The 25,736-nt window shown below is 47.9% G+C and overlaps 1 long non-coding RNA gene across 1 annotated transcript; it reads right to left on the reverse strand.

Moving 5' to 3' along the window:
* Positions 1-1,010: 1,010 nt before the first annotated feature.
* Positions 1,011-9,625, reverse strand: LOC139668141 (uncharacterized). Its single transcript, XR_011696982.1, has 2 exons — positions 4,645-9,625; positions 1,011-3,847 (listed from the first exon to the last, which is right to left on the reverse strand). It is a non-coding gene; the product is annotated as an uncharacterized lncRNA (long non-coding RNA).
* Between the last annotated feature and the right edge of the window lie 16,111 nt (positions 9,626-25,736).

The following is a 25,736-nucleotide window of genomic DNA, read 5'->3' on the forward strand; positions in this document are numbered from 1 at the left end:
TTATTTCGCTCACAGAATAACAACAAAGAGTAAAGGAAGTGAAGGAGAATGCAAAGAGTAGAGGAAGTGAAGGAAAATGCTGTTGTTGTAGAGGTGGTCGGACTCCCCTGGGAGGTGGGAACGGGCAGGGCTGGCCCTTTGCTCCACCCCCACAGGACTAATCACTCTTACAGATGTTAATTAGGATAAACACTGAAGCCATCGGAGATTAAAATCGCTCTGGAATTCCAAGAAAAGCGTAAAACTCAAATAATTGTGGAATGAGGCTTGGATGTGGGTGCCCACGTGGAGCTCAGGGTTATGCCAGCCTTGGGAATAAAGGAGCAGATCAGGAATTTCTGGCTCCACTTCATTTTCCCTCTTTTCCTATTGTTTTTCCAGCTCATCTCCTTGGCTGTGGAGCTGCTGGAATGCCAGGTGAGCACACTTCACTTCCCTGGGCAAGGGCTTCCCCCTGCTTGCCATCCTCCCACGGGATTGCACCATCTGAGGGGTGGATAATTAATAAAACCCAGGGCTGATCCAAGCAAATTAAGAAAGGATTAGGGAAATGTGGCACTGCCTGTGCAGGAATTCATGGGCTGAACAGGCAGAACCACACCTTGAACCAAACCCTGGTTTTTATATCTGAGGTTTAGACTTGGTTGCCTTGGAGATCTTTTCCAACCAAAGTGATTCCTTGATCTGGTTTTGTCCAACTCCACCTTCACACATCCCAAAAGTCAAAATTAATGCACCTCTAAGGTGAGGGGCTTGATCTGCTCCAGCTGAAGGAAAGGGGTTGGAAGAGCTTTTCCACCAATAATTTATCAGCTTATTCCTAATAATTATACTGAATCCCAGGGATGGTTTTTAGACCCGTGGCCACTTTGCCCTTTGAATATAAAAAAATGAATATACAGGAGTGTTTGCAGGACAATAACTCATCTTTGAAAGAATATTTCCCCAACTAGCACTAAAGTATTAATGTTCCTAGTGTTGCCCGTTCACAGAAACACAAACCGACAGAGTATCAGTTTATGCGGTGCTTTATTTGCTGGGCCCGGGAAACCTGGGGACTACTGTCCTAAGCCAGGATTCCAACGAGCCGTTCTCGAAGACAGCTTTTATACTTTTTCTACAGCATTGTACGTGCACAAAGACACACGGTCTCGTTCATAAATCAGTTACATAGGTTATATGTATACAATTGATGTCCGTCTCCAAGGGTTAAAAATCTACCACGCTCGTCTAACACAGGATTCTGGTTAATTAGGCCCCCATCACCAAACCCCTTACATATGTTGATTCTAATCTTATCTTTAAGCAACAGTTTGTTTTCTTCCTCAGGTTCTATTTACTTCACTAATCGCTTTAATTATTGTTCTGCTGTTCCTAGCAAGTTCCCAATAGTTTCTGGGCCCCCACTACTGTTTCAAGTTACCTCACCACAGGCCCAGTTAAACCCCGTAAACCTTAGCATAACTACTTCCACAGTTAGATTTACAAATATATTTGTAACAACTCCCCCCTTTTGAGCATCCTTCGAGCTTCTTTTTCGCAAGGATGCTCAATCATTCAAATAGTTGCCTCCGAATAGGGCGGAGGAGCTGACATATTAGGATTCAAAGCTCCCGGTATAATCATTTCTTTCCGAGTGACAGCCTTGATTACTTGGCGTGTGTGCTGACTTTCTTTTAGAATCATTCCTAAAAGACACTTATAAACAATTAAAACTGCCACAACAATTATTACGATTGATATTGCATACTGTATAATCGAGGAGAGCCAACCAGAGACCTGGATTCCTAGGGAACTAAAGATTTGTCCAATCCAGTTATGTTCTGCTTCTTCTTTTACCTCACGTACCTTATTTTCGATTTGTCCCAATTGACGAATGTCATTCTCGACATCTTGAGTAACATTAGGGATGTGTATACAGCAGTGCTCATTTCTACCATGCAAATACCCACAAACACCGTGTTCTTTGAGAAGTATCATGTCCAAAGCCATTCTATTCTGTAAAGTCATCCTAGAAGTAGCCTGCAATTGGATATTTATAGCTTTGAATCCTTTCCTGGTTACCGCTGCCAATCTTTCAGTTTGACCCATTAATTTATACAACATCTCCCTATTCCGATAGGAGGCAACTGGTGCAAACAAAGATTCTAGAGCCCACCCAAATTTAACTCCCCCTGAGGGTTCATGCCAACCTTCTTTATCTAATCCTAAATCCTGCAAATCCTGATCCACACTTCGTCTACTTCGTAGTTGTTTTTCTTCCTTAGTTAATTTTGATTCCTTCCAAAAAGGGCATAATGTAGGAATTCCTAAAGTAATTTGTGTAATCAGTCCATCTAAGGGCAAGTGAGTTGTCCACTGCCCGTGTCCTAGTACCCATACTAAATTTCCCGGGCTATGTACAGTTGAGTATTTACAATTAACAGCCTTCTCTTCCTGTTCTATAGTAATATAATGTTTATATCCTCTACACTCACATCCCCACTTCAATACCATTTTTACGGGAACAAGTCCTATCTGATCCTCTGGAGTGTCGCATGTAAATACTTGGGTACAATTCCATTCTTCTAGCTGCGTATGAAAATACCTGGAAGAGGTTTCAGTGGTAAAAACCTTTAGGTGTGACTGATCTTCTGTTCCTGTCCACTGTATGCACCACTGCACCTTGCCAATATAGCTATAATGCTCCGAAATACTAGAACCCCAAGTAGTTTTCCATTTTTTCCAGATATCAACATCATGAGTAACATTCCGGCATTCTATAGTATATTGTTGTTTTTCCCATTTTATATTTTGTCGTGGTGCCCCAGTACGGGCGTGATCACAGGGTTCATCAAAAGGGGGTTCGATATAACATCTACCTGTGTCCCTTTGCCATACATAATACGTAGGTTTCCTTTTGCACTCTGTTTCTGTCATTACCCGTTTAGTCAAACATATATCAGCCCCTTTCAATTCTGGTCGAGGTACTTTTCCAAATACTTTATGACATGTCCATGAAAAATTCTTGCCTGATAATGGCATAACAGTTACGGGGATTATCCCCCACGGAATAGGATCACTTGCAGTCCGGGGAATAGGTAAACAGGCGGTAATCTGAGATACATTTTGTATCAAACCAAAATCTCTAATTAGACCTATCACTAAGTTTTCACGATGTCCATATTCCTTTTCCCAACCTACCCCTGAATTCGGGGAGTCAGTGACAGGTTCCTGATCAGAGGAACCTATCACCCGTAACTCTACATTTCCCTGGTCCCTACTACTTTGAACTGTTATTGTACATGTATAGTGTCCCGTCCACATTTTTGTAGCTTTCGGTATATGCATGATAGAAGTGCCCCTTCGCATCCTTTCATCCCAAGTCAATTTTGAAGTCAATTCTTGATCGTCATCGGCCCCATCCCATCGAGCCTTCCATCTAGCTTTAATTTCTCGGAAACCAACTCTCTGATCGCAAATAAATAAACAAGTTAGATTGACAGCGTTCCCTTCACGTACAGTTACATAAGATCTTGGAACTTCAACCGTTACCACCCCTCCCACTGGAACAATCCACCACCACAATATTAGGACTGACTTCGCAATATTAATCGGGTGGGTGACAGTGGTTCTACTGTCCATTTCAGAGGAACCTTTTTCACCCTGGTGTAATGGATCCAGTTGTCGATCCCTTGAACCTTGACGGCGGTATATGTAGTCATAATCACTTGGTGAGGTCCGTCCCATCTCTCCTTCAACGGCTCCTCAGACCACTTTCGCACATACACCTGGTCACCCGGAAGAATATCGTGTGCTGGATTCTCCAGGGGTAAAGGCCGATTCCACTGCAACGTCCCTCTGATTGCTGTAAGAGTTTTATTCAGAGCCAAAACATAATTAAGCAACATTTGATCCCCAGTTAAATGAGGGTCCCCCTGATATGTAGCAGCATGATAGGGTTTCCCATACAAAATCTCATATGGGCTAACTCCCACCCTTTCCCTGGGTTTAATTCTGATTCTTAGCAGAGCTAAAGGCAATGCCTGCGGCCATTGGATTTCTGCTTCTTGGCAAATTTTTGTAATTTGATTTTTCAATGTTTGATTCATCCGTTCTACCTGTCCGCTAGACTGAGGCCTCCAAGGGGTATGTAAATCCCAGGAAATTCCCAAAACTCTGGAAAGATCCTGAACAATCCCAGCCACAAAGTGGGGTCCCCTATCTGATGAAATTCCTAAAGGCACTCCAAACCTCGGAATAATCTCCTTTAACAACGTTTTAACCACCTCCTTTGCCTGATTAGTTCTGCAGGGAAAAGCCTCTGGCCATCCTGAGAAGGTACACACATAAACCAACAAATGTTTAAAATGTTGGGCTTTAGGAAACTCAGAAAAATCCACCTGCCAATAATCCCCAGGCTGTGGCCCCACTTTAATTATACCCATTTTTACCTGTTTCCTTACCACTGGATTGTTTTTAATACATACCGCACACATGGCATTGATCCTCTTTGCTAATGTTAACATCTGGTTTGAGAATATTTCTTTCCTTAAAAATTTTACTAACGCCTCTGCACCCCAATGGCACTTATTGTGTTCCACTTCAAGCACCTGCTTCATGATTTTTACCGGCAGTATCACTTGACCAACAGGGGTTACATACCATCCTTTGATATTCTTCCGTGCACACATCATTTGTGCAAGTTTCTCGTCCTCTGGAGAATAATGAGGCACTGTCTCCATATAAGATGCAGCAGGGTTTTCCCGGGTTGGTAATAATGCCATCTGAGTCCATACTTCCCGGGCAACCTGGCGTGCCACCTGGTCTGCTTGTTGATTACCTTGAAATTCTTTCCCCGAATCGTTTTGATGCCCTTTAACATGCATGATTGCTACTGCGGTAGGCTTATAAATTGCTTCCAACAACTGGAGGATTTCTTCTCGATGTTTTATCGAAGACCCCTGTGAATTAAGCAGTCCACGCTCTTTCCACAGGGCTCCATGCACATGCACTACTCCAAAGGCATACTTAGAATCGGTCCAAATGTTCACCTTTTTCCTTGGCTTAAAATTAGAGCTCGCACCAAAGCCCAAACTTCAGCTTTTTGCGCTGAGGTACCCGGTGGTAGTGCTTTTGCTTCCACTGTCTGTCGCAGGGTGACCACTGCATATCCAGCATACCTGGTGCCGTTTTCCACAAAGCTGGATCCGTCTGTGAATAGTTCCCAGTCAGGGTCCGGTAATGGTTCATCTTTTAAGTCCTTGCGACTGGCATAAACCTGTTCAATCACTTCGACACAGTCGTGCTCCAATTTCCCTTCCTCCTGAGTAGACAATAAAAATTCTGCCGGGTTAAGGTGGTTGGTTAGTTTTAATTCGATATCGTCCTGCTCCCTTAGCAGGGCCTGATATTGGAGCATACGACTTGAGGAGAGCCAATGTCCCCCCTTTTGTTCCAACACAGTAATCACCATGTGGGGCACATAGACTGTCATATGTTTTCCCAAAGTCAATTTGCGAGCTTCCTGTATCAGTATCACGGTAGCTGCTACCGCCCTCAAGCACCCCGGCCAACCACTACTCACTGCGTCCAGCTGTTTAGAGAAATACCCCACCGGCCTCTTCCACGACCCCAGTTTCTGGGTGAGGACTCCCAACGCCAGCTGCTGTTTCTCATGCACATATAATTGAAAATCCTTGGTCAGGTCGGGCAGTCCCAAGGCCGGCGCTTCCTTAAGGGCTTGTTTCAATTTTTGAAACGCTTTTTCTTCTGCTGGCTCCCAGGTAAACACCTGCTTCTTTACAGCCTCATACAATGGTTTAGCCATTAGTCCATAGTTAGGGATCCACAGCCGGCACCATCCAGTCATTCCTAGGAAGGATCTTAACTCATGGTGATTACGAGGCACTGGAATGTCACAGATTGCTTTTATGCGGGTCGTTCCCAATCTACGTATGCCTTGGGAAATTTCACAACCCAGGTAGATAACTTTCTGTTTTACCAACTGTGCCTTTTCCCTAGAAACTCGGTATCCCGCTTGCCCCAACATGTTCAATAGATCAATAGTCAGTTTACAACAGAGTTCTCGTTCTGTGGCTCCCAGGAAGATATCATCTACGTATTGTAGAATTACATATGAAAAAGGTGAATCTTTTACCTGAGTAGTTCTCCATTCTTCCAATTCTTTGGCTAGCTGATTACCAAATATAGTAGGTGACGATTTGAATCCTTGAGGCAGTCTGGTCCAAGTCAGTTGGCACTTCCGTCTCGTGTCTGGATTTTCCCATTCGAATGCAAAGATGTGCTGACTCTCAAGTGCCAGGGGTATGCAGAAAAAGGCGTCTTTCAAGTCAATTACCGTAAACCACTGAAATTTCTCAGAGACAGATGTTAACAGCGTATACGGATTAGCTACCACAGGATATATATCTTTAGTGATTGCATTAACTGCCCTTAAATCCTGCACCAGTCTGTATTTTCCATTTGGCTTCACTATTGGAAAAATAGGGGTATTATATTCTGATTCACATTCCCTTAATATTCCCAATTTCACAAACTGATCAATCATTGGAGCTATTCCCTTTCTTGCTTCAAGCCTTATTGGGTATTGTTTCACCCTTACCGGTTGCGCTCCTTCCTTCAGTTTTACTACTACCGGCTCAGCCGCTTTCGATTTACCAGGGATCCCCGTCTCCCAAACCCACGGAGTCACAGCCTGCTCTATCACCTCTGGTATCGTCTCTGGTTCTACTTCCTTAATCATAAACATTTTTGCTAAGTTTTCTTCTGGTATTTCCAATTTTACCCTATCCTTATCAAATATTATTCTTGCTTGTAAAACCGAAAGCAAATCTCTTCCAAGTAGTGACTCTGGGCTGTTCGGCATATATAAAAATTGATGATCAAATTCCTTCCCCCCAAATTTAATATCAAGCGGCCGCAGGAATGGCCTTTCTTCCACCTCCCCAGACACCCCAACAACCAGTACTTTCGATTCACTCAAAACTCCCCGTAATTCGTTTACTGCCGAATAACTAGCCCCAGTATCCACCCTAAATTCTACCGGCTCCCCCTCTATTTCCATGACCACCTTAAGATCCTGGTCTAGTCAGCTTTGAGTTTGAGTATTTCCCATCATCAGTGCCTGAGCGACACTTTGTGGATTATTTGCAAATGGATTCATTCCATTCCCCACAGCACTGACCAAGTTAACCCCGGGCAAAGAACTGCCACCCATTTGCATTCCTTGGCTGAGCGGGCATTCGTTCTTCCAATGTCCAAATCCCTTACAAAAGGCACATTGATTAGGTCCCAACATCCCGCGCATATTCATCCCTTGATTGCCGAAGCCACCCCTTCCAAGTCCGCCTCGCCCTCGGCTCCGGCCCCGACCCCTAAAATTTCCTGTATTTCCCCCTGTCGCTTGCTTCAATACTGCCAACATACCTGCCTGCTGCTTCTTTGTCGTCTCCTTTTCCCTATTATTATATACTTTCCATGCCACCTCTAACAGCTTTTCTAAGTTCCGCATTTCTTCTCCTTCTAATTTTTGCAGCTTTTTCCTAATATCCTCCTGAGACTGTCCCATAAATATTAAAGCCAACTGAAGTTTACCAGGTTCTGATTCTACATCCAAGTTAGTATATTTTCGAGCCGTATCCTTCAACCTCTCCAAAAATGCCGACGGAGATTCTCCCTTCTCCTGCCGAACCGAATACAATTTCGACCAATTCATTGTTTTAGGAATGCCATCTCGAATTCCTTCAACCAACAACTCCTGATATGCCTTAAGCGCCTCATATCCCCTGGCTGTATTAGGATTCCATCCTGGGTCATCCCTCGGCACTAACTCATTAACCGTACTATGGGTTACCTGAGCCCTTATCATGTCCCTAGCCCGGTCAGTCATAACTTTCATCACCATCTCCTTTTCAGTAGAATCCATAAGAGTATCTAACAGAACTTGGAGGTCATTCCAGTCTGGTGTTTGCGCCTTAATAACCATTTTTACTACCCGTGCAACCTTCTCCGGATTCTCCCGATAAGCTCCGGCTGACTGTTTCCAAATCATCAAATCGCTAGGTGAAAACGGGACCTTAACTATAACCCTTCCACCATCTGCCCCCACCGCCTCCCGTAGAGGTGCCATCAATTTAGGCCGCACGTCCCCCTCCTTCCCCTTTTGCCTTCCCCGGCGTGTGCGTCCAGCTAATGGGGTTCTTTGTACATCACCCCTATTATCTAGCTCCGACTCTTCGTCTGAAGAGGAGGGAGCAGAGGTCTTTCCTTTTCCTATTTTAAGGCTTTCAAGAGAGGGACACGGAGGTGCACTAGGGGAGACCAACAACGACACATCTTCCTCCGGGGGCTCAATAAAGCGCAACTTTCGCTCTTTACAACCCACACATTCATTATTAATAGTTTCCAAAACCAGCATACCACATTCTTTTAACCATTCAGTTTTTCCTTTTAAATGATAAAACAAATCTAAGTAAGGTATCTCATCCCATTTATCATTTTCCCTTAAGAAACCCATCAAAGGGGCGATAATCTCCGTAGTCATTGTACCATTCCGCGGCCATTGCATTCCCCCCGTTTCATATTCTGGCCAAACATGATTACAGTAATCAATCAAGTTCTTTTTCTTCATAGTTTGTTCAAAATTCCCCGTTTTCCAGTGCTTCAACAAACACCCGAGAGGGGAATCCTCGGGAATATCCTTATCGTTAGAAGACATTATCCCACAGCTCCCGAATGACAACATATATAACAGAAACACGTACGACGCTGCGACTAACCACCAACCTATATCCCCAACTTGCCAATTCTAGTCGCTACCGAATGGCAAGTACCGGACCTGCACGAATTCTATGTACGTGTCTTACGGCCGGTGCCTAGGCTTCCAATACCAACCAACCAATCTTACCACCCCCTTTCAGAATAAAGCCACCCCCCTTTCAAAATAAAGCACCTTCGGGCTCACCTCTATGTAGTTGTCCGACGGGCGCGGGGCCGGGCACGAACTGATGACTCCCCGAGGAAACTGCTCGGTGCCGGCTTGGAGTGGATCAGGACGCGAACCGCCCCAGCAACCCTCGGAGCCCCACGTTGGGCGCCAGAAAACTGTTGCCCGTTCACAGAAACACAAACCGACAGAGTATCAGTTTATGCGGTGCTTTATTTGCTGGGCCCGGGAAACCTGGGGACTACTGTCCTAAGCCAGGATTCCAACGAGCCGTTCTCGAAGACAGCTTTTATACTTTTTCTACAGCATTGTACGTGCACAAAGACACACGGTCTCGTTCATAAATCAGTTACATAGGTTATATGTATACAATTGATGTCCGTCTCCAAGGGTTAAAAATCTACCACGCTCGTCTAACACAGGATTCTGGTTAATTAGGCCCCCATCACCAAACCCCTTACATATGTTGATTCTAATCTTATCTTTAAGCAACAGTTTGTTTTCTTCCTCAGGTTCTATTTACTTCACTAATCGCTTTAATTATTGTTCTGCTGTTCCTAGCAAGTTCCCAATAGTTTCTGGGCCCCCACTACTGTTTCAAGTTACCTCACCACAGGCCCAGTTAAACCCCGTAAACCTTAGCATAACTACTTCCACAGTTAGATTTACAAATATATTTGTAACACTAGAGAGCACTGGGGTTGGGAATGCCCAGACACCCTTTGGAAAAGCAGCTGTGACTTTTGTTCAGGCCACGAGCTCTTTGTTAAAAGCATCTGCTTTTACTCCGGGATATTTAATGACTGCAAAGCGCCAGAAAGGCACAAATTCAAGAGCTGTAAAAAGGCCAGAGTGGATAAAGTAAAGTATCCCTTTGGATGGGGCTGGAGTTTATAAAAGCTGTGCTTCACCTCAATTAAAATCCCAGAACATCGTGCTCCATCATTATCCTCTGTTTGATTATCAGCCAGGATTGCAGGGAAAATGTTGCTGCAAACACGGAGAAGGCTCCGAGTGGGGCTGAATTTTCTGGGCTAGGCACAGGCAAGATGAGCTGCAGTGCCTAAAGGGGTGGATCTGACCTCTGGCCATCCCTCCACCTCCCTCTCCTCAGGCAAAAAGGGAAAAAAGGATTATAACAAGGAAAAACCTTGACTTGGTTTATTTCTCAATGTCCTCAGAAATGGGGAAAATAAAGAAGCTGAACATTAGGAAACCACTGGGAGGGGAAAGGGGATTTGTGCTGGTTTGCAGAGCAAAGCAGGTCTGAAATGACACCTAATTAACTCTAAAATTCCTTTATTTTCCCAGAAAATAAATAGTGGGTCCCCCCTCAATGTCCCAAAGGTGACAAAAGGATGAGGTGACATTTTTGTGCCATCTGTTCTTGCAGCTCAGCTCCAGAGGGACCCATGGAATTGTGAAGCTTTCCAACTGGCTCCATGAACCTGTGGCCAAGGTAGGAATGGGGACAACAGACCTGTCCTGGAGCTGTGCTGCTCCCACTCCAGGAGCCTCTCCAAGTGCATTCAACAGGTTTTTGTGGAGAGGATGAAAATTTCCAGCTCACAAACTGCAATATAATGTGGATTAATTAGGTTATTAATGTGCCAGTGGAATATTTATTAGGGATGTGCCAGAGCATCCTCACTGCACTTCCATGAAGGGCCTGGCAACAGATTTTCAGAGCCCTGTTTATCCCAAAAATCCCCCTGAGTGGTTAGGAATGATGTGGTGGTGCCAGCCTGGCTGCAGTTGGGATTCCACAGGTGGCACTGCCAAGCCCAGGCTTGTGTTGGGAAGAACATCCCAAAATATGACAGGTCCATATTTTTAAGCCTTACCTACCTCCCAGACATGTGAAGACATGAAACCCCATCTTTAAAAGAGAATAATAAAAGTAAACCAGGTTGGATCCTTAAAGTGTCAGAGAAAAATCTGGCAAAGACATAAATGCCTTGGAAAGGGTCAGAAGCCGAAAAGAAGGAAAAAAAAGATTCCAAATGGCTTAAATATGATTTTTACATCCATCTCTCCTGGATGGACTCAAGGAGCTGACCAGCTGCCTTCCTCCCACCCTGCTGCCAGGAGAGGCACAACATGACATTTCCAGCTTCCCAAGGGAACATGCCAAGGTTATGGAAAAGTTTGGGAGTGGATCCGTGGCTCCACAAATAGCACTTCCCTCTCCAGAGCAAAAGGTTGGGAGTTCAAGACACACACCTAGAGCTGAGATAGGAGCAAAGAGCCAGAATTCCATCAAAATGCCAACCACTTGGCTGCGCCGACCTTTCCGGCCTTTTTCCGGAGCTGGGACGAGGTGCACAAAGTCACACCAAAGTCACACTGTGGTTGGGCCACGAGGATCAGGGTGGGAATTTGGTTCCTCTGGAAAAACTGAGTGCATGGGAAGGAACATCCCACCTTTGCTGGGAAGGAGGAACATCATCCTTTTATTCCCAGGACAAGGTGCAGGAGTGGAGGAAGGGAGCAGAGGGAGGTGGCTTGGCACGCTCTGCTCCCTTCCTCCAAACTTTCCAAATGAGGCTGAAAAAGCCACTTGGGTTATTTTCCTGGGAAACACAAACTGGAAAGATAAACCCAAGAGGGTCTCCACTCCTTGCTCCAAGCCTCCCATGGGAAGAGCCAATAAAACACTCCTGATTCGTGTCACGTTGTGCTTTCCTATGGGGAAAAAAGCATCGTGCTCAGCAAGGGCTGTCTTGGGGGATGCTCATGGGGGACCCTCAAGCAGCAGAAGCAGCAGCACAAACTCCGTTTGCAGAGGCAGGTCTGGGAATTCCTTCTCCCGGCGCCTCGGGGCAGCAGCGGCTCCCGCCTGTTTGTTTTGGCAGGGATTTGCCGGCCGGGGTGGAGTTTCCTCCTGTGACCTACCCCTAACGCCAGTGGGCTCGCTGTGACCCCCTGTGCTGCAGGCACATCGTGTCCACCACCTCCCCACGGAATTCTGGGGCTGCTTTCTTGGGGAAAGTGTCCCAAAAATGCAGCTGAGGCGTGAAGACAGCAGTGCCTGAGGGCTAATGGGACATCAGCACGAAATCTGTGCTGCTTCCAAAGGGGCTGCTCGTGCAGAGCCCAGCACATGACCCAGGATAACCCCGGCTTATCCAGGGCTTGTGAAACCAAAGTGCATCCCAGCTGGATGTCAGTGCTCTGTGCTTGGAAATCAGTCAAGGCATCCCATCCCAGGGGTTCCCACCCGTGACACACACGGACTCAGGCGCAGCCAACGTGGTGCTTCACCCCTTAGTAAGCCCAAAGTCCCATCCAGGCGGGAATGACGGAGGCATCACGCACTCCATGACAGAGCAGGCCAGTCTCCAACACCCTCTTGGGGATTTGTGTTCCCTGTTTTCTCTAATCCTTTCAAGCTGTTCCCAGTTTGAAGTATTTGCAAGAGTTGGAGTTGTGCGTTCACGCTGTTTCTCTGGTGGAAAGACACTGCTCCTTCTAATCCCTTGGAAAAAAAAGCTTTTCCCAAGAATCTGCTCCAAGCTTGCCCTGCCATCCCAACCCACGCAGGGAGTGACCAACAGATCCCACCGTGTCCAGCATCAGAGGCTGGCACAATTCCTTGCTTGTTCCTCCATGGAAAAGGAGGGTGAGTGAGGAGGGATGCAGGCCATGGGGAGGCACAGCAGAGGAACCTTGTCCTTGCTGGGATCCTGGTTGTCACCGATGGGAGCTCCTTGGACAGGCAGACAAACCAGGAATGACCCCATCCGACTCTGCTGATGTAATCCAAGAACTCATTGCCATGGCAACAGAGCCAGGACCACAACATGGTGTTTTTCCAGCAGCTCTGGGGTCATTCCAGAGAGGCTGTTCCCATGGAGAAGTTTGGTCTCCCCAGTCTGGCACTGGGAGCTCCAGAGGATACTCATGTGCTTCCACCAGTTCAGTCTCAGAGAATGAAGAGGGAAGGACAGTCCCTGAAATCCCACATAAATGGGATGAATAAACAGCTCCATAGCTCCAGCTATTCCCAACCAAACATACTGATGCTCCCAGTGAGCAGCTGGAACACCTGGAGACCCAAACTGGTCCCACCTAAATAAACCCTCCCATTCCTCACCCCCCTTGCTGGAGCTGTGGCTGTTTGATCCTGGGATGGATCACCTTGGGACAGTGTGGATTCTCCATCTTCAGCCTTTAATCCCAACTAAATGTCCTTTTCAAGCCAGGTGGGAGCTCCAACACCGTCATTCCTGCTCGGTGCCAAAACTGCCGAGGAAATTTATGGCCCAAATTCCACAAGGGGTGAGTGCAGAATGCTCCAGACTCGGAGCCATGTGTCCAAGGAAGATCCCATCCGAAATTCCGGCTGCAGCAGCACGTTACACCCAGTGATTTGTGGCTGGAGGGCTGCAGGAATCCACTCCTGTGGCCAAGATGGGAATTTGCCAAGGATAGATGAAGGAGGGCTGTCTTACATGGAAAACCTGTCTCAGAGGATCATAAAGGGGATAATTTCAGGAGGTGGAATTTAGTGAGGGAATTTGTGGTTTGGGTGAGACTCTGATACCAACTTCCCTACCTGGATAATCCACCACAACTTCACTATTCTTTAATAGTGAAGACTAAGGATAAAAATTATAAATAAAGAGATTGAAGAATCTGTCAAGGAACAGTTCCAAGGAAAGATGTACCAGCACCACACATTCCTACAACCATAAACAATGGGATGCCGCTTTTCCACCCCTTCCTGTTAAAAGTCATGGAAGTGGTGCCTGTTTGAAATTGTGCCAATGCAGAAGTGGCATTAAAAGGGAAGGTTTGGCTGAGGGGGATTCCCACATCCATGATAACAGGGATGAGCACTGGAGGGAAGGGGGGCCATGGGTGCTGCAGGAATGCCAGCAATAATCCCACCTATTTGGGAAAGAAACCTTTCCCTCTGTTTCTTTGCAGGATGGGAATGACACTGCCGTTATTTTCCGAGTTGCCCATTTGCAGTGCATGTGTGGCAGAACCTGCTTCCCACTTCCCTAGGGATAATCTCTCTGTCTGGAGCCTGTCGGTGACACAATAGCCATAGGCAGAGCTGCCTGATAAGGCTTTTCCAGCTTTTCCTGGTAATTTTTGGGAAGCCACACCGAACCTCCCAGAATGAGCTGTTTGACAGAGAAATGACTCAGCTCATTGGGAGCAGTTAATGGGAGCCTGGCTTTGACATAGAACTCATTGATCCCAAAAGGCAGCCACTGGGAAAAGGAAGGATTAGAAGCTTTTACCTTGGTGGAAAGGGGGGCTGAACCCCAGACTTCCTGTAGCCAAAGGTATCCAGCTGGATCTCAGCTGGAGCCCTCCCAGGGGCCTGACAGTGGGAAAAAGGGCTGTTGGCTCCTCAGGAAATCCCAGGAGGGCTTTGGGAATGGACTTGTGTTTTGCCACAGCTGAGGGCACGCATTTTTCCTTAAATCCTGCATACCCAGTGTCTCATTCCCCAGTGTTTTCCTTCCTGCAAAAACAGGGAGGAGGGAATGTTTCCCCAGTGAGGTCAGTGGAAAGGCTGCCCTTGCCTCCAGCTGGGCTCAGATCAGGCTGGGCCGTGCAGGTGTCCGGGATGGACAAGGATTGTGTCTGTTTGCAAACACCCCTCGGCAGCTCCATCCCCTGTGAGCCCCACCTGGCCCCTCTCTGCCCCCTCGGACCACCCCCTGTCCCTCCCCTCCTTTCTGCTGCTGCTCCTTTCGGGATAACAATTGCAGGATCCAGATGCTTATCTGCAGGGCTCTTCCCATTTCCAGCGGGCCTGTCCTGGGGCCTCCCTGTCCTTCACCAAAATCCACAGGGATGCTCCAAAGGCATCCACAGATAATGCCTAGAGATGAGTAGCTCCTGGCCAAGGTAAAAACCCTTGGAATTGCTGCAGGGGAGGGAGCACCTGGAACACAGGTATTTCTTATTCAATTCCAACACGGGAATTGGGTGAGGTTGGCCATAATTGTCCAGAGAAATGCCACTCCAGCTGCAGCTCTGGGGAGCTGCACACACAGCTTTGACCTGCCAACGAATCACCACAATATGGGAAAACACTCAAGTGTTGGAAAAGGGGAGCATCCCACCTCCACACCAACCAGTGCTTCCCCTTCCCAAATCCGAGATGAGGCACCTCCATCCCACGAATATCCAGGTGCTCCTGAAAAGCTTAGCAAACCTTGTGGCATCTCAGGGTGTGGAAATGGAGCCCAATCCACCTTTTTTGGGGGCTGTTTGCATTTTCCACCCAGTGCCAGCGGTCTCAGAGCTGCATCAAAGCCCCAGAATTCCTGTGACCTCAGTCCTGGCTCCATCCATCCCTCCTCCATAGGGGAATCCAGTGGTGGATACCTTTAGCCACATGTTTATCCCTCCTTCATAGGGGAATCCAGTGGTGGATACCTTTAGCCACATGTTTATCATGACACAAGAGAGGACAAAATAGCTCTGGAAAAGACAAAATGCCTTTTAACCCCCTAAGGAATTATTTTCTTTCCCGTTTTTGGCACTTGAGGAGGCAAAATAAATCCCTGGAGCTGCGTGTGGACTCAAGGGGAGGTTTTCCTCTGGCTGTCATCCCAGCATTTCTCTCTGCCCACCATCCCAGGCGCTGTTCACTGTTATTCCCTTTCTCCCTGAGTGCCATTCCAGCTCGGGCACCCAGCACATCCCTTGGCACGGGTGCCCAGCTCCTGCTGTGCAGTGATAAGGAGGGAGGAACGCGGCCACCGGACACAGGGAACACGTCCCCTGCCCGGGAGGGCTTTGCCCAACCTCGCCGGCTCTTATCTTTATCGCCCACATTCCGAACAATCCCGTCTTTTATTTATGGAGTTCTTATCCTGGAGGTTAATGCGATGATAAACACGGCAGCTCCGGGACATGCAGAATCCACGTTCGGGGGGCAGCAGGATCCAAGGGGCTGCGCTGTGAGCAGGAACGGCAGCAGAATTCCACTAAAAAGAACCAAATCCATCCCTGCTCCGTTGGCACGGGGAGGGGGTGGTGGCTCCCAGTGGGAACAGAGAAGCGGGAGAGCTCGGGGCAGGCAGTGCCTGAGCGATGCCTGCAGAAAAGTGCTGATGTTTTCCTGTATTGCGGGGACCCTCCCTGCAGGAAATCGTGCATTGTGCTGCCGAGCGCCTCTCGCTTCCCGGAGTAATCCCGGCGGGATCCGCGTCCCGCACCGCTGCCATCCACCGCCAGCATTGGGAAAAGGCAACGAGACCCTCCTGCCCCACGGCAGCTCCACCAAGGAAAACCTCAGGGGGGCTTTCAAGCAGAGCTTGGCAGCTCCGGTAAATTAAGCCAGGCTTAGGGCAGGGATGTGATCCCTAAATTTTGTCAATCCTGCTGCAGTTTGGGGTGTGGAGGCTTTTTGGTCTTGGTGCAGGCAGGGCCTTCATTAGCAGAGACCAGCCAATTAGTAATGGCTTTCCCAGACTAATGAATGCTGCACATGGATCAGCACCCATCTGCAAGGAGGTGGGTGCCATTGGATGGAGATGGCACCATCAGGTGGATCCATGCCAGGGGTGGATCCATCCATGTGGGAAAGGAGCTGGCAGAGGGAAGGGCTGCCTGCCTGGGGGTCACCAGTTATTAATCCCAGTTATTAAGGGAAATGGAGTCATAGAATGACTCCATTAATTATGGAGCAGATCCAAAGGTTCTGCCCCAGAGGAGGTCCCCTCTGGATGGAATCCGTTCTGGGATTCTGGACCATTACAGGAGGATTTAGTGACATTTTCCTGTGCCACCTCCTGCCATCCCTCTGAGCCCCAACCACAGCGAGAGGGATTGAGAGCACATTTAGGATTTAATCCCAGCCACTTCCAAGCTTTCCAGCTCACTCCCTGCTTCCAGCTCAGCCTGTTCTGGTGACTCTAAGCACCCCGGGGTCAGATCCAGGGCTTTATTCCCACACAAATCACCCCTGCTGCTGAGCAAAGGCCGTTGCATCCCAGCATCCGTCCAGGAAGACCTGAGATCCTGGTGATGCTTCAAACAGGGTGGGATTTGCTTCTTCCCAGAGTCCCAGCAAGACCATAAAACATTGCTTGACCTTTTCCCAGTGATTTTAGAGCTTGTTTTGTTTTCTTCCTCTCCCAAACATCCCAATTCCTTAGCAGTTGGTTTGCTCTGGCATGAGATGCTCCAGCTCTTGGAATATCACTTTTCCAGAACCTACATGGGTTTTGCAGCAGAGGGAATGGGGAAAAGCCCAGCTCAGAAGCAATTACTGTTCCATCCCACTGGAATGTAGGGAAGCTCCTCAGGATTCCCCTCCAACAGCACCTGGATACAGAGCCAGCAATGCCATGGGACTCAACTCCTGCCTTCCTCCCATTCAATGCCCCATTTCCTTGGATACATATGAGATGGAAGAGGGAAAACCAGACAAAACCAAAGGAAAGAAAACTCAGAGTGACATGGAAAAGGAAAACCATGCTGGAATTGCTCTGTATATCCCACCATGTCATGGCTGCTTTCCCAAGCTGTGCTCAGGATTGTGACTCTTTTCCATGCAAAAAAGGGTTTTTTGGTTGTTTTTCCCACTCCAAACTGTGTCACTTTTGCACCAACAGCTTGAAAGAAGGAAGGCTTCCTTCCCTCCTGTTTTCCATGGAGTTTTAATCCATCTGCTCCACATAAACTGGGAAAACCACAGTCAAAATCTGCTTCCCTGGCCTCAAAGAGACCACACATGTGGTTGTAAAATTATAATTTAAAAAGTGCGTGAAAGGAAAATTTTCCCCCCAGAATAGAAATTTTCCAGGATTTCTGTAGTTCTGCCAGCTCTCAGAAGGATGTGGGACATCCTGGGAGTCTGGAGGGAAAGGAGCCATCCCAGGACAGCATCACCTGCTTGTCCTGGGAGCCACAGGAGTCACATCCCAATTTCTCCTCAAAAACTGCAACTTTGAGTGGTGCCAACAGCAGTTTGTCATCTGTTTGAGCTTTTCACCTCCCTTTTGTTGCTTTTGGGGCTCTAAGTGCAGGGATGGGACAGGTTTCCAAGGAATTCTCCACAGCCAAAGGAGCTGGAAACTTCAGATTCTTTAGGGCAAATGGTGAAGCCTCAGAAATTCCAGGGAAATATTTACACGTTTTTTATTTATTTTGGCCCAGCTGGGAACTAACATCTCTCTCTCATTTAAATGTGTCTGAGCCAAATTCTCCCTAAGTGAGGGAATATGGTCAAGAGGGAAAGAAGGATTCTGGGATTTGTATGTGTTTGGGAAGTGGGTCAGAGTGGGCAGGGAATGACCAGGAATTCCTGGCACTGGGAGCTGCAGCATCTCACACCCTGTGAGCAAACAGGCCCAGCAGCATCCAGGGCTTGAATCCCAGGGGATGAGAGCTGGAAACAGGGAATGGTCATTCCAGTGCATTCCAGTGCTGATCTTGGAATGTAAACTTGTGGAGTGTTAAACTGAGCTCTGCCACATCCAGGCTGTTGGGAATGGGAAGTGTGGCCCACTTTCTGCTTCCTTCAGTGTGACTTCCAGCTGAACCCTGTTCCTCAGGAAACAAATCCATCAAAAGGAGGGATTGGCCCACATGGATAGGCCTTATCTGTGGCTTCCCCTTGGCTTTCTGTTTATTCTTGGTTATGAGTGAGGTTTATACTGAATAATGTTCACTGCAGATAATTCACTGTTTGTCCTGGATTCAGCTGGAGTTGATGACACTGGGAATAAAGCTCTGGCAACACTCCCCAGCTGGCTCCTGGCACATCTGGAACATCTGCTGAGCTTCCTGCAAAAACCTGGAGCAGCTCCTTGCACAGGAGCAAACCCCACTTCCCTGCCTCTGGGATTAGATGATCTTTAAGATCCCTTCCAACCAATCCATTCAATGCTCCACAGAAACACACAGTCCCAGAAAGGCACATCCCAAAACTTGTGTTCTTTCCCCAGAAACTAATTCTGAATTTGCAAAGAAATGGAAAAAAAGGGTGCAAAAATAGGACTGAAGGCCATGCTATTCCCAGCTGGAGGCAGCATGGAAGAGATGCCCAGAGTCACATCCAGTGGGGGAGAAGAAAGTGAGCTGGGATGATAGTCTTTCAATTCCTCTCACCAGGGATAAATATCCATTTAAATTCCCAATTTCTCTCACCTCTAAGCCATGACATTCATTAGCAGAAAGGAAAATAGTTTGCTTTTTCCTCAGGATTCCTTTCATGCCCCTGGAATGACAAATGCAGCCCCATTCCCATTCCCAGGGCGAACCAAAGGCTCCAGCCCCTCCTGGGCAGTCTCTCCCTCCTCCTCCTCTTTGAGGATGAAGATTTGCTGGATATAACTACCAAAAAACCTGGAAAAGAGCCCAGTTCTGGAAGGCAGGAATGGTGACGCTTCTGCAGGAGCAGTCCAGGCATTGCTGGGATCAGATCCCGAGGGGAATGACCTCAATGTTTTCATGTGCTACGAGATACTTTCCTGCCAAATTGTTTTAAGGAGTGTTTGAGCTTTAGGCTCATCTTCCTTCTTGATGCACTTCCCAATGGGATCTCTCCTTGGATGGGGAGAAGGGCTGGAGCTTCAGGGGGGCTACTGCTGGTAGCAGCTCAGCAGCTCCAGATTTCCCAGCTGATGACACGTTTATAGCCCCATCTTTTATGGAATTTTACACACACACACACACACACACACACACACACACACACACACACACACACACACACACACACACACAGAGTGACCACCCAGAGTCTCCCAAAGTGTTGGTGTATCCATCCCACATCAGAAACATGATCTTTGGGGGTAGATGATGCCTGGAGGAGCTGTTTGTTTGGAAAAGCAGCAGGAGAACAATAATCATGTGTTGGAAAGGACCTTAAACACCATCTCCTTCCAACCCCCCACTCCTTTGGAAAGCAATTATCCTGCTTCCACTGCAGGTTGCATGTCAGACCCTTCATCAATCCCTCCTTATCAGGGCTATGTCCATCTTTTATCCCTCTGCCCAGGAAGCAGAGGAAGAACCAACCCATTCTATGCCACTCCAAAGAGCCCTGGAAAACTGGGGAGGGTTTGGAGAAGTTGCTCATCCCTTTGGAGGCTCCCACCCTCCCTTTCCTTCCAGCTATTGCTGCCCAGACAGAGCAACACCCTGAACCCCTGCACTGTTTACAATCCTGCCCTTTCCTTCACGTTTCAGCTATTTCCAAATCCATCTCCTTCCCAGGAGCATGCACAGCACCGGGAGGGAATGGAAAAGCAATTCAAGGCAGCTGGGCTGGGACAGCAGTAAAAAAAATCCTGGAGCAAAATAGGAAAATAAGGAACAACCCAGCTGGGTGTGTTGGAGGCACAGGGAAGGTGCCAGCCCTGCTGAGTCACTCCTGTCCCTCTGAGGCCCTGGGATATGGGAATGATGCCTAAATCCTGTGAGAAGGTGAGGTTGAGAAGCCCAAATTAAGCCCCATCATTATGTTTGATCCTTGGGGCTTCCCGGGGGCTATTTGGGGGGTGGGACTGGAAATTTGGGTTCTGCCACAAATGCAGAAATTCCGACAGGAGGGAAAACAGGCAGGAAATTGTGTGTGAGGAGTAAACAGGGCATAAAGGGAGGAAATCAATATTTAATAACAGAGCCCACCACTCCCCTGGCTCTGCTCCAGGCAGGAAACCACAGACGGTTGGAGACACCTCCGTTTATGTGGATACGTGACTGTCCTAAACACACTTGAGAGCTCCAAACCTCAGGAGAGCCCCCAGATCCCCCACTCTGGGCCCCAGGGCCCCTTCCCACTGTTCCCACTGCTGGGATCACACTTGGCAGAGGCTGAATTTGAGTGCTAGGTGGTGGTGCTTCCTTCAGGATTTTCCTGCTGGCACCACATGGGATGGGCACAGAGGATGGGGGACCACCTGGAATCCCCCTGCTCCTGGCTTGAGGTGAAAATGGGGAATTCTGCCTCAGTTTGGGATGACCCTGGGATGTGGAGTCCTGGTTTTAGGTGTAAATGGGGAATGCTGCAACAGCTTGGGATATCCCTGGGATGTGCAGTCCTGGGTTTAAGTGAAAATGGGGAACTCTGCCACAGCTCAGTTGCTTGGGATGTGTCTGGGATGTGGAGTCCTGGTTTTAGAAGAAAATGGGGAACTCTGCCACAGCTCAGTTGCTTGGGATGTCCCTGGAATGTGCAGGACATCCAGTCCTGCAGCACTCCCTGCTTGGAGCAACCTGGAGCAGTAGAAGGTCCCTGTCCATAGCAGGGGCTTGGAATGAGAGGATCTTTAAGTTCCCTTCCAACCCAAATCCTCCTGGAATTCTTTGATTTTCTCCCCTCCAAGTCCCATTTTCAGCCCTAACAGAGCCCAGTTTTTTTCCATTCCTATTTCCTGGCATCTCCTGCCACTCCACCTCAGCTCCAGGCCAAGGATGTTTCCCACAGATTGATGCTCCCATGGAACAGGGGGAAAGAAGTCCCCAAGTATCACCTGAGAGAGAAATGGGACAGCGTTTCCTTCCCACATTAATTCCATATTTAAACAGGCAGCAACAGACACTTCAGCTTGTCTGCAAAGGGTCTGGGTGAGCAGTTCTGGACACCCACCAGCACAGCAGAGGGGTCAAATCTGCACTGGGAAAAGCCATTTGGAATTCAATATGTCTTGTAGTCCAGCAATAAGCAGAGTGGATTGGGAGAACGCTGGATCCACTTGGATTCAGGCAAGTCCATTGGAGAAGAGGCTCTCCAGGATCCTTATGCTGCTCTCCCTGTGGGAACACAGCCAGCATCGCTGCTGCTGTTCCCAGCCAGTGCTTAATATTCATCTTCACAGCACTTGAGGCAGCTGCAGAGAGTGGAAAATGCCCAAAATTAGGGAGGTGACGGCAGCTCCATGGAAAGGAAAGGGATGTTCGTCCCACAGGCTGAGCTTTAGCAGGAACCACGGGAACCACATCCTCGCCTGGACATGCTTATCCCACTTCTGCTTTGGGTGCTCTGTGGGTTTAGGACAGGACTTTTTATTTAAATTTTGCTTTTTTTTAGTGTAAATATCAGGCCCAGGGCAGCCACAGGCTCTGGAGAGCTGCCACATCCCTGAATTTCCAGGATCTGTATCAGCTCTCTGCAGTCCTTGCTCGGAGTATTTAATAACCTTTAAGTGTTTGAACTGGGAAAACAATGTTGTCACCAAATGGGATGAGCTAAACTGGGAATGCACAGGGGAGAATCCCAAGTTATGCAAAAAAAAAAAAAGGTTTAAAATACATTAAAAATGTTTTCTCGCCATGTTTTGCCTTTGCCTCCAGCTCCCCACAAAGAGCAGACACAAAAATCCGGGTGGGGGGAAACAAACAAACTATCCCTGTCCTTTGGGATTTGTCCATTTTCCTTCACCACTTTGTATTTTGGGGCCAGGAATGTCAGAAACAGGTGAAACAGCCTGATTTGCCTTTCCTTAGGCAATCCCTTTGGGAAGGTGGGTTGGAATTCCCTCAGCCATTGCTTCAGGAACAGAAGGAGCACAACCCTCCCCATGCTGCCAAATTCCCTAATGGCTCATCCAGCAAAGCACATGACCAGGAGACACTAAGAAATTTGGGAATAACAGGGAATTCAGCAAAGCTGAAGCATTTTTTCCAGGATTTTTTTCCACCACTGCCCCAAAAACTGCTTTATCTCAGATCAGCAACAGGCAAATCCCCACTCTGAGCTCAAAATCCCAGCCCTGCCTTCTCTGGAAGGGTTGGATTGTTTGGCTGCAGAAATCAGAGTTTATTTGTGTGGTCAGAGCGGTGTGTGCTCTAGCCAGGTGTCCTGGTGCCATTCCAACATTAATATCCCTAAATCTCCCACTGAAATTAAAAGGAGGGAGTTTGGGCTGAGGTTTTACATCTGTCCTCTCCTTCACCTTCCCCCCTGCTATGGCAGAACTCCTCCAGAACTACTCGTTGGAGAATATCCCTCATCCCAGCAGTGGGAGGAGGGACAGCAGCTCCTTTCAGTCCCTGCTTTTCCAAAATGCACTCCATCTGCAAGCAAGGGCTGTTCCACACCACATTCCCAACTCCAGACCACCCAGTACAACCCAGTCAGCACTTCCAAGGCCCTGTTTGATTTGTAATTAAGTGAGGATAATAATACATAATTTTAATTAAATATTATTAGCATCAGTATTATTGAAATAATAAAACCCCACTCTAACAACAAATTAAGAGATAGAACATCCCTTTGGGGTGAGGGTTTCCTTCCTGGGAGGCTTCCCAGGAGGATCTGAGGAGTTTTTTCTTCGTGTGTGTCAAGAAGTCTGTACTGACAAGGAGCCAGCTTTATTTTGGATTTCAGAGTCATGATCTCCCCATTTTCCAGGTGGTCCTGCTGCTGCTCCCAGGTTGTCTGTGAGAGGTTAATATTCCAGCTGTGGTCCAGTCCTTCCACTTCCAAGAGGGAAAAGCTTGGGAAGAGTGCCGCATGTATAACCCAAAGGAATTTAAAAGCACACTCAGGATGTGTCTGCTGCTGTTCAGTGAATTCCCAGTGGCCAAATTCAAATGGAAAGGAGGAGACAGTGTTTGGAATTCCTGGAGAAAGAGAGCAAACCCAGCCCAGGTGGATTTGGGAACACAGAGAGCTGGAGCAAGGATGGGCAAAGGCAGGGACTGTGTCCTTACTTGACTTCCCTCCTCATCATCACGGGAGCCACTGGGAACACCCGGAGCAGCTGCCTCCCACCTGGCAGAGACCCCACACAGCTCCTGCCAACACAGGCAAAGGTCCACACACAGCCTGGACTTTATCTGGGACAGATATGGAATTCCTGGATTCCATAATAAGGTTGTTTTGAACATCCTCTCCCCCAGCTTTGGCCTGGAAGCTGCTGCAGTGTTGGAGACACACTGACAAGGAAAGCTGATAAACCTTCAGGGAGGTCCTTAAGCACACGTGGCCAGGATGAAAAATGCCAGCCCAAAATCCAGACTGCCAAAGAGCAAACCCTCCTTGCATAAAAGGGAGGGAGATACCTGGAAAGGATGGGATGTTTGGGGTGGACACTGCTCCTTCCTTTCCTCACTCCCTATTTCCTTCCATCTTGGTGGGTGTCCACTCATTCCATAAAAAAAAATATAGAAGGTTTTGGTGGGGAGGGACCTTAAACCCCCCCCCCCAGTCCCCACTATCCCAAGTTGCTCCAAGCCACATCCAACCTGGCCTTGGAAACTTCCAGGGGTGGGTCAGCCACAGCTTCTCCAGGAAAATGGTGCCAGGGTCTGCCCACCCTCACAGGGAAGAATTTTTCCCTAATATCCAACCTAAAGCTACTCTTCTTCAATTTGAGGCCATTCCTCCTTGTTCTGGCACTCCAGGCCCTTGTGAAATGTCTCTCCATGTTTCTTGTAGTCCCTTCAGGAATGCCACAGTCAGGTCACTCTGAAGCCTCTTTTCCAGGCTGAACAATCCCAGTTCCCTCAGCCTCTCCTCACAGCAGAGCTGCTCCCTCTGATCATCCTGGTGCCTCCTCTGGAGCTCCTCCATCCTCTGATCATCTCAGTGCCTCCTCTGGAGCTGCTCCATCCCCTGATCATCCTGGTGCCTCCTCTGGAGCTGCTCCATCCTCTGATTATCTCAGTGCCTCCTCTGGAGCTGCTCCATCCTCTGATCATCTCAGTGCCTCCTCTGGAGCTGCCCCATCCTCTGATCATCCTGGTGCCTCCTCTGGATCTGCTCCATCCCCTGATCATCCTGGTGCCTCCTCTGGAGCTGCTCCACCCTCTGATCATCCTGGTGCCTCCTCTGGAGCTGCTCCATCCCCTGATCATCCTGGTGCCTCCTCTGGAGCTGCTCCAACAGCTCCATGTCCATCCTGTGCTGTGTGCCCAGGGCTGGATGCAGGACTCCAGGTGTGGTCTCACCTGAGCAGATTAGAAGAGATATATATCTGTGTATATATATGTATTTATATATATGTATATATAGATGTATGTGAGCATATATATATGTGTGTGTGAATATAAATATAAATAATATAAATATAAATAATATAAATATAAATATAAATATAAATATAAATATAAATATAAATATAAATATATACATATATATACACACATACATACATACACACACATATATATATATATGTAATATGAGCCATATATTTTCTCCATGACTTACACATTTCCTCCAAGGACAGGGATTGCCTGGAGGGATAAACTGGCCCCAAGTCCACGGTGGTGGTGCTGCCTCAATCATAACAATGATGAAAACCCTGGGATTTCCATTTTATTCCCATTACAGCCCTGCTAATTGCTGCTTCTTAGCAAGAGGCTCCCAAACTGCCCATGGGGCATCAGCCTTCCCAAATATTCAGCTGGAAAATGTCCCACTCAGATGGGAACAACCTTACCATCCAATAAGGCACGTTGGGCATTAGGAGGGGACAACTCCATCCCACATGGCCCAAATTCCCCAGATTTCCTGGATTAAGGTGCTGCCCCATCCCGAGTGCCTTGCCAGGGCTGCCAGGCTGCTCAGTGCACGTTCCTGGCGCCGTGGCCTTGGAGATGTCTCCAGAGGAAGGCCAGTTCCTGCCATTCTTCTGGACTGGCCACGGGCTCAGGTGTCCCCCCCTCTGGCCCATTGTCCCTCATCCCACCCCTCGGGAGCTGCACAAACAGCCTGTGCTGATGTCACACACACAGCACATGTTTCCTTCTTTAGCCTTGGAGCAACAGGCTTTTAACCAGTTCCTCCATCAAGGCGATTTTTTAATTGGTTTTAATTGGATTCTGGTTTATTTGAAGCACTTTGTGCCCTCCAGCA

The sequence above is a fragment of the Pithys albifrons genome, chromosome 2, assembly GCF_047495875.1.
Source record: "Pithys albifrons albifrons isolate INPA30051 chromosome 2, PitAlb_v1, whole genome shotgun sequence".
NCBI classification, from domain to species: Eukaryota; Metazoa; Chordata; class Aves; order Passeriformes; family Thamnophilidae; genus Pithys; species Pithys albifrons.